This window comes from Terrapene carolina, unplaced genomic scaffold (genome assembly GCF_002925995.2).
Source record: "Terrapene carolina triunguis isolate 2854851 unplaced genomic scaffold, T_m_triunguis-2.0 Scaffold85, whole genome shotgun sequence".
NCBI classification, from domain to species: domain Eukaryota; kingdom Metazoa; phylum Chordata; order Testudines; family Emydidae; genus Terrapene; species Terrapene triunguis.
The window spans coordinates 7521403-7535410 of record NW_020664436.1 but is presented as its reverse complement, the minus strand read 5'-3'; the positions used below and the strand labels follow the sequence as shown (position 1 = coordinate 7535410).

Sequence of the window (14008 nt, the reverse complement as noted above, 5' to 3'; positions counted from 1 at the left end):
CACGGGAGGGACGGGCTCAGAGCCGCTGCTCTCGTTTGGGAAGCTTGGAGCCAGGGGCGCATCCCGGCCGCGGGGGCCGCAGCACCATCAGCCCTGGCAGCCCTCGCCGGGGCCAGCAGAGGCCCCGCCCCCTGGCCGCGGGGCAGCTGGAGGGAGGAGCTGGGTCTCCAACGCCTTACACCCGCCCAGGCTGCTTGTGCCCAGGGACCGCCTGGGGCTCAGCCTGCCCGGCCTGTTTTTATACCTCGGAGGTGGAGCCCTCGGCTGCCAGAGGGGGGCCAGGCTGCAGTTAGATCAATGGTAAAGTTCTCTGGGGCTTGGACCTCCTCTTTAGACTGCCCCTCTCGGACCCCCTCTTAGCCCAGTTGAGTCCTGATGCTTGATTGGGGCTCCCTAGGTAACCATGATAATCTAATAATAAATAGAGCCTTCTTATACCTATCTCTGCATTTCTTCATCAGCCCCAAGGCATAGAGACATAGAAATGTAGGACTGGCAGGGACCTCAGTAGGTCATCTAGTCCAGTCTCCTATCCTCAGGGCAGGACTAAGTAAACCTAGACAATCCCTGACAGGTGTGTGTCTAACTGTTCTTAAAAACCTGCAATGATGGAGATGCCACAACCTCCCTAGGCAATTTATTCCAATGCTTAGCTACACTGGCAGTTAAGAAGTTTTTCCTAATGTCCACCCTAAACCTCCCTTGCTGCAATTTATGCCCATTACTTAATTTGTCACCCTTCTCTTTGTAATGACTTTTTATGTACTTGAAAACCGTTATGTCCCCCCTTACTCTCAAGACTAAACAAACCCAATTTTTTCAATCTTTCCTTATAGTTTGTTTTCTAGACCTTTGTCATTTTTGTTGCTTTCTTATGGACTTTGTCATGTTTTATTAGGAAAAATCCGTGGAACAGTCATGGTAAAAATGTACAAAATCAGGATGTGGTCATGTGGGGGCCAGAGTCCAAGCCCTGCTTCAGGAGGGCTGAAGCTGGAGCCGAAGAAGTTGCAGCCATCTGTTAAACTCACGGAATCCGTGACCTCCATGACCAAATCATATTCTTACTGGTGATATAGGAGATATAACATGGATCATGGGGACTTTATGATAAACAATTCTGAGGCCCTTACTACCTTAGATACTAGGCTGATCAACACCATTCATTTTCAGTATTTGTGATGCCTCTCCTGGAGTAGTTTTCTTAAGGATTGATGGCTAAGGGGTACTACATCTTCTCTTGGGGAGCAATAAGTTCACTTATAGGCTTTCCCACAGACTTAACTGGCTTTCTTATGGCTGTTTTAGCAGCATGAAAATTCATTGGGAGCAATGTCCTCTTAAAACTGAAGGAATGAGCAAACACGACTTAAAAATCCAGCCATTCGGTTGAATGGGTCATGAGTCCATAAGCACATGCAGGATACCCGGTTGATGTTTCTAGCTAAACTGCATTCTTATTACTGCCTCCCCACCCCTATTTGTTACACTTACTTGTTGCACCTTATCTTAAATTGGATTATAAACTTTTTGGGGCAGGGGACCCATATCTTATATTATTTTATACAGTGCCTAGCACAACAGGGCACTAATCTTGATTAGGGTGTTTGGGTGGTACCAGAACACTAATAATCATCCCATTGGCTTGTGGAACAGGAGAGCAGACCAGGAACTGAATGCAAGGCTCTCCCATGGTGATGCAGAACACTAGCTAAGGGCTAGTCTACACTAGAAGTGCTCTATGCCAACAGGAGAGAGCTCTCCCACTGACACCGGCGCTTCGGCTGGTGTAACTTACATCGTTCAGGGAGGTGACTCATTCACACCCCTGAGTGACATAAGTTATACTGACATAAGTGGTATTGTGTACAAGTCCTGAAGGATCTTCCCAGAGAATAAGAAACTAAGGTAGTGATTGCATCCAGGTCTCTTGTGTTATATACAAAATGGACCAGAGAGAACACTAGCTGCAGAAGACTCCCTCCACACTACTTCCCCTACCTCTGATAAACTTTCCCAGTATACCTCAGGATACCAGACATATGCTCCATGGCCACACCACAGCAGTTAACCATCTGAAACCATGGAAAAGCTTAACAGAACCGCTTAAAAAAAATCCATGATGGCTGCATGACTGGAAACGTGGCACAGACAGCTTGAAATACTTCACAAGGATGTCAAAATGCACATTGACGTTGCTGAATGCCTTCCCATGGGTGCAGAGAAGGATTAGTCAACCTGGAGATGTTTAAATTACTTCCAAACAAGAGCTGGTGGGTCAATAGTCAATATGCGGAAGTGAGGCTATTCCAACAGTTCAGACACACGTGGCTGCAGTGAAACACAAACCATGGAACATCTGTTGGTCTGCCAGATCCTGGAGGAACTATGCACCATGGAATATCTTGCCAGTGCTACAGATGGGGCATGTGTGTCCAGCACTGGGGAAAAAAAAGCTATGATTGTGTTGGAAGGACATGAGAAGAACAATATACCTCTACCCTGGGAGGCCTCTTCCAAGTATTCCCCTTGTGCATCCTCCCTTTTTAATATGATTCTTAGAGCCCTTGTTAATTAGCATAAGGCTTTTAAAGTGTTCCCTCTTGCTTTGTTATGTAATATGGCCATCTCTAGAAGCAGGATGGTCTTTAACTTCTCTAAGCTTATACCTAACAGCTATAAGAGACATTTACTGATTTCCAGTCCAGGGATATTTTCAGCAGTATTGGACACAGTGATGTTACACTTTTATGGGGGTTTTCTTACTTTTTCCTTTATAAGGTGAGCTTTATTAAGGAGCTTAGCTGCAGGAATCTGATTGGTTATTGAATAAATTCTCCTCAATTAAATCCAATATATTCAACTTTCCTTCTCCTAACTGCCTTGCCACAGGTGGCAGAGAAGGCAGACTGTGTTTCAAATGGGATGGAGACCAACAGTTGGAGGTACAACATTGGTCCACAAATAATGAAGACAAGGAGGCAAATAGGGCTTTTCAAGAGCTTCACAGTATCTTTTGACCTGGGGTAAGGATGTTAGTGCAGCACTATGGAGAAGTCCTACAGAATGAGGCTAATATGGTGATGCAGATAATTTGTTCTCCTTGACCTTCCACCCAACTCCAGCTTGCTAGAGAAATTTAACTGTCACATAATTTAATGCAGGAAAGAAGATTTTCTGTCTTCATAACAAAGAGAAATCTTTGGGCAGTCTGACTGTTTTCTTTTGCTTACTTTATATCATCAGAGAGCATTTTTGACAATAACTGTTAACAGTGTAGATCATACAGTCCCAAGGATACAAACAAAGTGCCTGCCAATTTGGGTAGAAGCCCGTCCTATCTCTCTGAGTTTGGAAATTTGACATATTTCTGATTTCTCACAATTAATTTTGAATTTGGAGCAGTTACCATATTTATTTCTCTCATCAAGCCCTGGTACTCAGGGGAAAAGAGAAATAATGTTGGATATTGTCTGTGTGTCACAAAAGGAGAAATGAAAGAAGTTCTCCCAACAGACTTCTCTTAAGGCCAACAGCCATATAGTCTTGGGCTGTGACCTTGTCAGCACTAAGTAGAGTCAGGTCTGATTAGTACTTGGATGAGAGACCTCCAAGGAAAATCTAGGATGTTGCAAGTGATGCTGGTAATTCAGTAGGGGATGCCCCTCTTTCTTTCTTAAAACTGAACCATTATACTGTTGTGTGTTTGATTGGGTAAGGCAGGGGCAGAGGCAGAGGTGGCATTTTTTGTATGAGACATAAAACCAAGTTCCTGACTGTTTGTAATCATTAAATATTTCATCACACTTTCTCAAGGAAAGGGTGTTCCTCTTCGTATTGTACTTCGTGGTGAAAATATTATATTTTGCAGAAGTAAAATATTATGTGAGGCTTTGTGTTCCCTTTTTTATTGGCTTCTGTTCCATTCTTTGTTCTCATCTGAGGTATTTAATTTATTGTATTTTTTGTGTTGATTGTACTATATTACTGCTTTGTGCTTCCAGTAATAGAGAAGCTGATCTGGTCCCCTGGACTGCCAGTGCTAATGGATGGCATATGTCTCCCCTGCAGCAATACCTCCATGTAAATGGCAGGACCTATTCCTAGCAGGGCCGGCTCTGGCTTTTTCGCCGCCCCAGGCGAAAAAGCCTCCGGGGGGAGGGCAGCGAGCCCCGGCGGGGGTTCCGCTCGCCCCCAGGCGGCCGGGGGGAGGGCACCGGGGGGGAGGGCGGGCGGAGCCCTGGGAGGAGGGCGGCGAGCCCCGGCGGGGGCTCGGCTCCCCCCCCCCGGCGGCCAGAGCACCGGGGGCAGGGCAGCGAGCCCCGGCTGGGGCTCGGCTCTCTCCCCCCCCCCCCGCGGCCAGCGCGCGGGGCTCGCCGCTCTCCCCCCGGCGGCCAGGGGGAGGGCGGCCAGAGCGCCGGGGGGGACTCGGCTCTCCCCCGCGGCTGCCAGAGCGCCGGGGGCAGGGCAGCGAGCCCCGGCTGGGGCTCGGCTCTCCCCCCCCCCCGGCGGCCAGAGCGCCGCGCCGCCGCCCCCCTCCAGGTGCCGCCCCAAGCACCAGCTTGGTGCCTGGAGCCGGCCCTGATTCCTAGGAAGGTTGAAGCACTTCCAACTAACCCTGATCAAAGAATCATAGAAGTTAAGATAGAAAATCTTATAAGACCATCTAGTTCCCACACACAACCCTAGTCAGCGCAGGTTTGTTCCCTATGGGACATTTTCTGTTATTTTCCATAAGAGGTCACTGCAGGTCAGTATTCAGAGTTTGTATCCAGAAAGCTCCTGCAAAAGTCAGGAAACCTTCAGAACTCAGCAACAAATTGGTTGCAAAATACTACTGTCAAGAATTACAAGTATTGTAGCTGTGTTGGTTCCATGCTATTAGAGAGGTCAGAACCCGAAGAAGAGCTCTGTCTCTCGGACCAACAAAAGTTGGTCCAGTAAAAAGTATTAACTAACCCATCTTGTGTCGCTGCTGTCAAGAATGTTATCATGACTAATAATTTGATGCTGCAGTGTGGGATGCTGAAGGGCAGAAGAAATGTGATTAAGTTTGACAGCTGATTTTCCGGGTTTTAAAAGTAGGAAATTCAGTTTCCATTGAAGTGATATGTTAACAAAATACAAGTTTCTTATGACTACTAATACCATGGTCCCTAAAGAGTGACTGTGATAGGATTGCTTCTGGGCTCACAACAAACCACTGTTAGTCCACAGCCAGGTACACAAGACAACAGGTTTTTATTTGGTTGTCACCCCCTTCAGGCAGGACACTACGTGAAACGGTTTCACTGAGAAAAACAAGCAAGTCACTATAGGAAATCAAAAAACTAGTCCCATGTCAGGCTTACCTTCCCTCGGGGAGGCTGTGGCAGACAGCAATCTCTAGTCATTTTCTGGCCTCAGCTAGACTTTATTCTCTCAGAGTGAAGTCTGCTCTCCCACCCAGCTGAGTCGGGCTCTCCCCTTTTAACCTCTCCCTCCAAGCCTGAGACATGCTGCAGATATAGCAGTGTGGGACTAATTGACCCATAGCAGCTTGTTAACCCTTTCCTGGCCAGTGTGGGGTTAGAATACCTCATCATGGGGTTTGTATACCTTATCTTACATTTTCCACCTCAAGACAGTATTAGCAGATGTCAGCTCCCCAGGGACAAAAGTAGCTTTTCTGGTGTGTCTTCCCTGTTCTATATTGTACTTTGAATGAGTATGGCTGGAGGGATAGGTACCACTACATTATTCGGAGGTTCGTATCTCATGGCGTTCAGCCGTCGCAGAGAGTGTGGTCAGGGTGAATAGGTTTCCGAGGAAGTAATAGCAGCCACAGAGAATATCAAACCAGCTACTATCTATGATTAGAAATCAGTATCTACATTTACAGAAAGTGCATTGTGTTTATCTTTTAAAGTTATTTTTAAGGCACTTACATGCTTCAGATCAGTGTCAATCCAACCACTGCAAGGAGTCCTGGGAAAGAGTAAAAAAATAGCAATGGACATTATGCACTGTTTTATTTCCTGTCTCTAGGACATCCATAGAAAGGGATCAGCTAATGTCATTCAGACCCAGATCCACAAAGGAATTTAGGGTCCTAACTTCCGTTGAAATCAATGCAAGTTAGAAACCCAAATATCTTTGTGGCTCTGGCCCTTAGTAACTATCAGTTATTTACTGTTCATCAGAAGTGCAGCTCACCAAATAGCCCAGCCATCCAGAGTCGGAGTTCAGAAGCCCTTCTGAGCATTGTACAGTAACCCTGATCTGTTAGGACCCATGGGTTACTGAGAAGCTCATCTCACCTATACCTCATCACTCATACCTCATCTCACCTCAGGTACAGTTAGCAGGATGCATCTTAGTAGGTGAGGCTGGTCTACTCCATAAACTGACAACCTCCCTAAATGTCCAGCTTTGTGCACAACTGGCAAGTAACTTGCCTTTCATGAAATGGAGCTGGGGAGAAGGTTTCTGAGACAGAAATAAGGACGTTGTGGGGGAAAGAAAAGGTGAAGGAAGGGAGAAAGACAAGGAGGGAGAGAGTAGGGGAAAGGGAGTAGAAGGCGGCACCGTGATAGGAAACTGAACCACTCACTTGAAAACAACTTGTTTATACTTCCAAAGTTTCCTGTTTTTCCCAGGGGATATGGTTATTTTTCAAACTAAAACAACAAAGTAATAATTTAATTAAATTTCCTTCCAAGATTTCAGGCAAAGTGTAAACAAGTAAAATCCAGAGGGGAAATCAATCCAACTTCTTTTTGCAATAGGACTTGAGCCTCATAGGTTTTTTCCCTACTATATATTCCAGTTGCTACTGTCCATCACCTTGCTATCTGTGGCACTGCTGTCATCAGCTGAAATGCCTCAGATAAATATTTCTCAGGTGGATTTTTTTTAAATTGTTCTGTATACATCATGGCTTTTGACATTTTGGGACTTTTGCATATGGGCAAGTGGATGTGACAGTTACAGTTGAACCACTTACATTGAGAATCTTGTTCTGCCAAGGTAAAATCTATGGCTTGTCTACAAAGGGACACTCAGGAAAATTAATCCAAATTAACTTTTAAAGTAGATTAGTTAAACCATATTAAATCAATGTGTGGTCACTATTATTCAGAATTAAAGTGGCTTTACTTTGGTTTAGTTTAATTCACTTTGGAGGTGAATGAAGATAAATAGAATTAAGGGCACTTTATTTCTGAATGATGGTTTTCACACACAGGTTTAATGCATTTTAGCTAATCTTCAAATTCATATCTTTAGTTAATTCATATTAATTTTCCTGGATGTCCCTTTGTAGACAAGCCCCTGGCTGCATGGGAGGATCATAGAGAACAGAAACTCAGCAACAACACTATGGCAACCAACTAAGGAACTCCCAGCAGGATCTTTAATATCACCAGAGTTGATGAATTTTCTCCCTTCCCCAACCTAGGTGAAGAAGGAATTTTAACAAACACAATGAAGAAAGTTGTTAATAAAGGCCAGCTCTAGAACAACAGTTGTACTGTAGTATGTTCAGCTTTGGTCACTGTTATCAAAGCATAAGCATCATTCATTTGCAATGAAATACAAACATAAAGATTACTTGGGATATAAAACGATGCCTGTGGTATGTGACCTTGTGATTTAAGACATTTTTGTGTCCCTTGCCTTTTTCACCATGACCTGTCTGTGACTCCCTAAAAATGCTATGATAAAGTGCACTTGCTGATGACTATTTCAGGGAAGTTCTGAACAAAAGTGAGGCTGGGATGTGACGAATGTCCAGCTGTACCTCAGCAATGGGGGTGAATAGTCGGGATGAGCTCGGGAAATAAGCAGGAATCCCTCAGTCCTCCACCTGTACTCATACATCAATGAATTCCTTTTTCGGGATGGATAGAGTCCAATGGGTGTCTTTTACTATGGAGAGTCTGGGAGGTCTAACACCAGTAGTCTCCCTTAATGCTCTTATGCTATTGGCTGGAGTGGATAGACTGTAGATGCTGCTGCTGCTGCTTCTCTCCTGTTATGACTAAAATATAAAATATCTCAGGGTAATGTGAGCAAAGCCAATGATTAGGGCCCAACCAAATCCATGGCCATGAAAAACTCATCACAGACCATTAAATCTGGTCTCCTCCATTAAATCTGGTCTTTTGTGTACTTTTACCCTATACTATACAGATTTAATGGGGGAGACCAGCGTTTCTCAAACTGGGTGTTCTGACCCAAAAGGGGGTTGTGGGGGAGTCGCAAGGTTGTTGTAGGGGGGTCATGGTATTGCAAACCTTACTTTTGCACTGCCTTCAGAGTTGAGTGGTCGGAGAGCGGCAGCCGCTGGCCAGGCACCCAGCTCTGACAGCAGTGCCCTGCCAGCAGTAGTGCAGAAGTAAGGGTGGCAATACCATACCGTGCCATCCTTACTTCTGCACTGCTGCTGGTGTTTTGGTTATAGGATTTTAATAGGATTTAAATCTGAAATTTCACGGTGTTGTAACTGTAGAGGTCCTGACCCAAAAGGCTGTTGTGGAGGAATTACAAGGTTATTGTAGGGACGTCGCGGTATTGCCACCCTTACTTCTGCGCTGATGCTGGCAGTGGCGCTGCCTTCAGAGCTGGGCTCCCAGCCAGCAGTCGCTGCTTTTCGTCCGTCCAGCTCTGAAGGCAGCACTGCTGCCAGCATCAACGCAGAAGTAAGGGTGGCAATATCACAACGCCCCTACAATAACCTTGTAACCCCCCCACAACACCCTTTTGGGTCAGGACCTCTACAGTTAAAACACTGAACTTTCAGATTTAAATATCTGAAATCATGAAATTTATGATTTTTAAAATCCTATGACCAAAATGGACCGTGAATTTGGTAGGGCCCTACCAATGGTCCCCTAACCTTCCTTTTGGTGGACTCCTTTACCACTGCAGAAACTGCTTCATTGAGTATTTAATTTGGAGATCTCTAGGCTTCATATTCCCATCCTCTGAGCGTGAGAGGATCCACAGCCCCAGGCTCTGAGTGCAAAAAGTTCCATCTGCCTCTGAGCAGCAACACACCACACATTGCACTAGTGCCAAGGTTTACACTCCATTCTCTGAGCACAGCACAGGATCTGCAGCCCAGTGCCAGGACTCAGTCTCCCAGACTCTAAGTGCAGCAGGATCTGCATAACTAGGCATAGAGTCAGGACTGAAATCCTTTGCAAGAGTGAGTGCCAGCTGGACTCATACATTGTGAGGACATCTGAAAGACAAACTACAGAGAGTGTCCTATTCTCCCTCCATTTAGTTGCACTTCTTTGGAATGGAGGAAACCCATATCATGCTCTGATACTGGAGCATCATGAGGTGTGGTGGAGAAACCTCCTGCAAGGTTTTCCTCCGATGGCTGTTCCAGCCAGATGGCTTCAATCTACTGACCAATTCTCTGTACTTTGTGTGAGGTCTGTATGCAACTTAAATGGAGTCTGTTCTCAGCTAGTCTTGCCTTTTCCCTAGGTCTTGCCCCAGTACCAGAGCCAGGTTTTGTAACTAAGGAGAAACAGGAGGAGCAGTGAGTCATTGGCCATTTTTCAATTGAAAAATATGCTTGAAAAGACACCATACATATACCTAAAGGGCGCTGGAGTTTGGGGAGGGGCAGCCACTCCCTTGGGCCCCCAGTTGGCTTCCCTGCGCCCTCTCCCACCAAACACACTAATCCTTTGCATGCTCTTCACTCCTTTTTAGGCACATTGAAACATTATGCTGGTACCATAGAACAAATATACCAACTGTGTCCCAAAGCCCTTCACTGCTGGAGAGCTCAGCCATCAAAGGCCCGACGCTGTGTCTCAGAGCAGTGCACACTTCGGATCAATCCCCTCATGGAAGTTGTAACTACCAGGAGGAAGCTCCTTTTTGCTCCTGTGTTTTCCTGCTGGTTAGAAGTGTAAGACCGTGACACTATCGGTGCCACCTGGGCTTGATGCCATCACGCACCAAGCTGAGTCCCGAGACAAGTCTGGAATGGACAGAGTATGTTTATCTGTACCTAGAAATCAATTTGCAGATCCTGAGAGAACAGGATTTCTTTCCAGCTTTTTGGTCATTCCCTGTACTGTTCAATTCAGAATGATCTGTGAGAAAGGCTCTTCTGTGTTTTGGTAAATTTCTGGGAATAGATGGAATCTCAAACAACTGTGAAAGCTGGAAAAAAAATAACCATTTTTTTTTAATCTTGGAAAGGTTGGGTGGTTGGACTGGCATTTGGGGCAAAGATTCAGGTTGGTTGGATTGGAATTCAGGTTGTTAGGCTACTCAGATCAGTTTACGCCATCCCTGATTATCGTATGTGCTTTCTGCTTCTCAGTCTCTTGCATTCCAATTTTCCATTGAACATCCCCTGAGAGAATACCCAGAAGGGGGCTTATCCTTTCATTACCTAAGGGCCTGTGGTAGGTGTGGAAGCTGTGGTGAAATGTGGCACCTCTGAGCCTCCTTGCCAGTCAGGTGAAAACACTACATGCCATTTTATTTCTTAAGGCTTTTAGGTGTGTATCCCAGGCAGGTGGATTCATTCTCTGCGGGGGAGTCACAAGAAAAGGATTGGGCTGCATTTGGCACACATGGGGAGGCGGGATCATGGTGGCTTTATGACACTTCTCTACTGATACTGGGGACTACACTGGCCTCTGACACAATTTAGAGCAGTCTCATGGCCTTTGAGGGGCCACTCCACTGGCCAGGATCATTAGAGTGCATTGCATTTCAGCTTAGCCCTCTCTCCCACTGTCCTGTCTCTCACCTCTCCCTGGGAATAGCTGTGAGGTTCTATAACCTACGTTGCTGGCCATGGCCTCCATGCCACTATCCAGCAGCCACAATAGGGCATATGCGTTATCACATACACCCTGTGCAAATAAACACCACAAGAAGTACCATCTTGGAAGGCTGGACTGACAGCTTCCCTTGTGGCCTCTGATTGGTTCAGGTGCCCTCTGTAAGCCCACAAACAGTTCCAAGAAGTGTCAGTGCAATGAAGTGGACTCTGCTGCCAGTCATAGTGATAGACCTGCCTCTTGGCTTGCTCTCGGACTCCTGACCCCAGCTCTGACTCCTGGTTCCTGACTCCAGCTCTGACCTTTGACGTTGTTCCTGGCCTCTGACTACCCCTGTTATGACCACTAGGCATGACTGCCAAAGCCCCGTTGGTGACAGTAGGATGAAGTGTGTATGTGCATGTGTGTGTGTGTGTGTGGGGGGAAGTTTACAAGAGTTTCAGGATACTGCCTTGTGCATGAGCCATCAAGATAGGACTACACTATCATTATTATTTATATAGAGACACTGTTGTACATAGTGCTCTGCAGGTATACACGGCAAGTCAGGTACTCTACCCTAGGGAGCTCTGGGCTATAATCTTACTGAGTGAATCAGAAAGGAGGATGAGGCTGGTAGGAAAGGAGAAAGCTGATACTCGGCAGAGATGAAAGCGAGATACTTAGGACCAGAGAATTTAATTGGGTTTTCCTAAAACACACAGTTCTTTTAAATTTGGCCAGACTGTGACGGCCTCTTTTTATGAGTCTGGCAACACAACAAAACTTTAAATCTCTTTGTGACTGGAAGAAAAAGCAGAATGATATTCCGAGCAGTACTTGAACTCTGTGTCTCTGGGACAGAGAAGAGGAGATGCAGTAGAGAGGGAATAAGACTCTTTTGAAGAATCACAAGCACAAGTCAGCACTAAATCAGCTCAGCTGCAACCCCCCCCCCCCACATCATATTCTTTGGTTGCCATTGGGGAGAACTCAACTCATATCCAGACAAGATTTTTACTTGAGTTCATATTTATTTCCTTTTTTACAGATGTGCTGTCCAGTGATGAATGGGGCATGTTAACCTTCTGCTCTTCACACTCGGTCCACACCTGGCTGGGACCTCAGCCCCTGCACCACTGCGCAGTAGCTCCTGAGCTCAGCGGACCCACAACCCTGTTCTGGAATTGGAAACCACGCTGTGGGGAGGGAATGTCATGGAAAGTCTCAGCTGGAAGGTGTTTTACTGAGGAGAGGAGGTTGATAGTTGTGGTTTATTCTTAAGTGGATATTCAGCCTCATGACAAACCCATTGCACAATAAAGCGTTCCCATCTATGGCTGTTTGGCAGCTCATATGTGAAATGATTTGGGGGGATTAGTTGAATTCCTAGCATCACCCAAACAACCTAGCAATTGGCTGTCATCATTCTCCTTGACAGTTTCATCAGAGAAGGCATGGATTGAACTCGTCACAGAGCTTCAGCTCCCTAGAGTACCTAGAGATGGGGCCTCTGACACGCCCTGGGGAAGCCGGTGCTGTTCCTTTTGTGTCCAGAAAGGCCTTCATTTTCTAGGGCTGTGAATTCAACAGCATGCAGTTCAGCAAAAAATGATTTACAAACACAAAACAAATGGTGGTGTTTGGCATTATGTAATGGCACTTTTTTTCACTTGCAGTGCAGGAGCTTTTAATACCAGCATGCTGAAACTAACCAAATTTAGGTTAGTCAGGACCAGGAAGGTCTTTTGAGGAAGCTCAGAGGGATCTAACCAAGCTAGGTGAATGGGCAAATAATGTTCAATGTTGGTGAATGTAAAGCGGTGCCCGCTGGAGGGATAAACTTAAACTACTTATACATCTTACAAAGTCCTAAATTAACTGTTTAAATGCATGAAAGGGACCAGAGCATTACTGCAGACATCTCAAGAAAAACCTTTGCTCAATATGACGCGGCCATGGTCAAAAATGCAAACAAGATGTTTGAAGGCATGAGGAATGGGATGGAGAATAAAACAGAAAGTAATATAATGCCATCATATAAATCAATGGTGCAGTCTCTTCTGGAATAGTGTGTGAAGTTCTGGTCATCTCTCTCAAAAAAGATACTGCACAATTAGAGAAGGGCCATGAAATGATCATGGAAAAACTCTCATTTGACGAGAGCTTGAAAAGACTGGGATTGTTTGTCTTTGAAAAGTGACGAGGAGACGATGAATGGTCTAGAGAAGGGAAATTGGAAGCGTCTGTTCTCCTTGCTTCATAACACAAGAACAAGGGGACATTCAATGATGTTAAAAAGTGACAAATTCAAAGCTGATAAAAGGAAATCCTTTTTCACACAATGTGTGATTAGTTTGTGAAACTCATTGGCACAGGAATTTGTTGAGATCGAGAATTTAGCAAGATTCAAAAAGGTATTGGACATTTATATGGGTGACCAATATTTAGAGTTATAATAGTTACTGCTAATAAAAATGTTGGAAGGGATGTTAAACTTCATGCGTTAGGGTTTAAACCCTATCTCTATTAGAGATTAGCATGAGATGTAGTGTGTTGGGTACATTATCCCATATCTGCCTAATTGCAGGGTTCTTACATCTTCCTCCTGGTGCTGGCTAGTGTCAGAGATAGGACACTGGGCTAGAGGGACCTCAGGTCTGAACCAGTGTGGCAATTCCTATGTTCCACAACTGATAGTTATGTCTAGGGAAGACCTAACATGGAATAGGAGGGGATGCAAGTCAGGACTAAGGTGCATTGGAACGCTTGTGTTGAGGGACCCAGGACTGCAATAGCAGGGGATGTCATAAATCAGGACTGAGGTGCATTAGCAGAGCTGAATTTGGGCTTATGATTAGAACAGCATGGAGGGGCTGCAGGTCAGGGGTGAGGGGCCCTGGCAGAGCTGCGTGTAGGGAGCCCAGGGCTGGAATAGCAGGGGGGGCTGCAGATCAGGGGTCGGGGCACTGGCAGAGCTGTGTGTGGGGAGCCCAGGGCTGGGATAGCAGGGGGGCTGCAGGTCAGGGGTGAGAGGCATGGGCAGAGCTGTGGGGGGGGGACAGGATTGGGATAACAGGGGGGCTGTAAATCCAAGTGAGGGATGTCTGTAGAGTTGTGTAGGGAGTGTGGAGCCCAGGACTTGAAATAGCAGGGGATGCTGCAGGCTAGTGTTGAGTTGATTTTTTTCTCTTTCTTTTTTAGATGCAGGGATTTGAAAATCTTTT

The 14008-nt window shown here is 45.7% G+C and overlaps 1 long non-coding RNA gene across 1 annotated transcript; it reads left to right on the top strand.

Moving 5' to 3' along the window:
- Positions 1–219: 219 nt before the first annotated feature.
- On the top strand, positions 220–12118 carry LOC112102427. Its single transcript, XR_002907738.3, has 3 exons — positions 220–300; positions 9712–9857; positions 11833–12118. It is a non-coding gene; the product is annotated as an uncharacterized LOC112102427 (long non-coding RNA).
- Positions 12119–14008: the final 1890 nt, after the last annotated feature.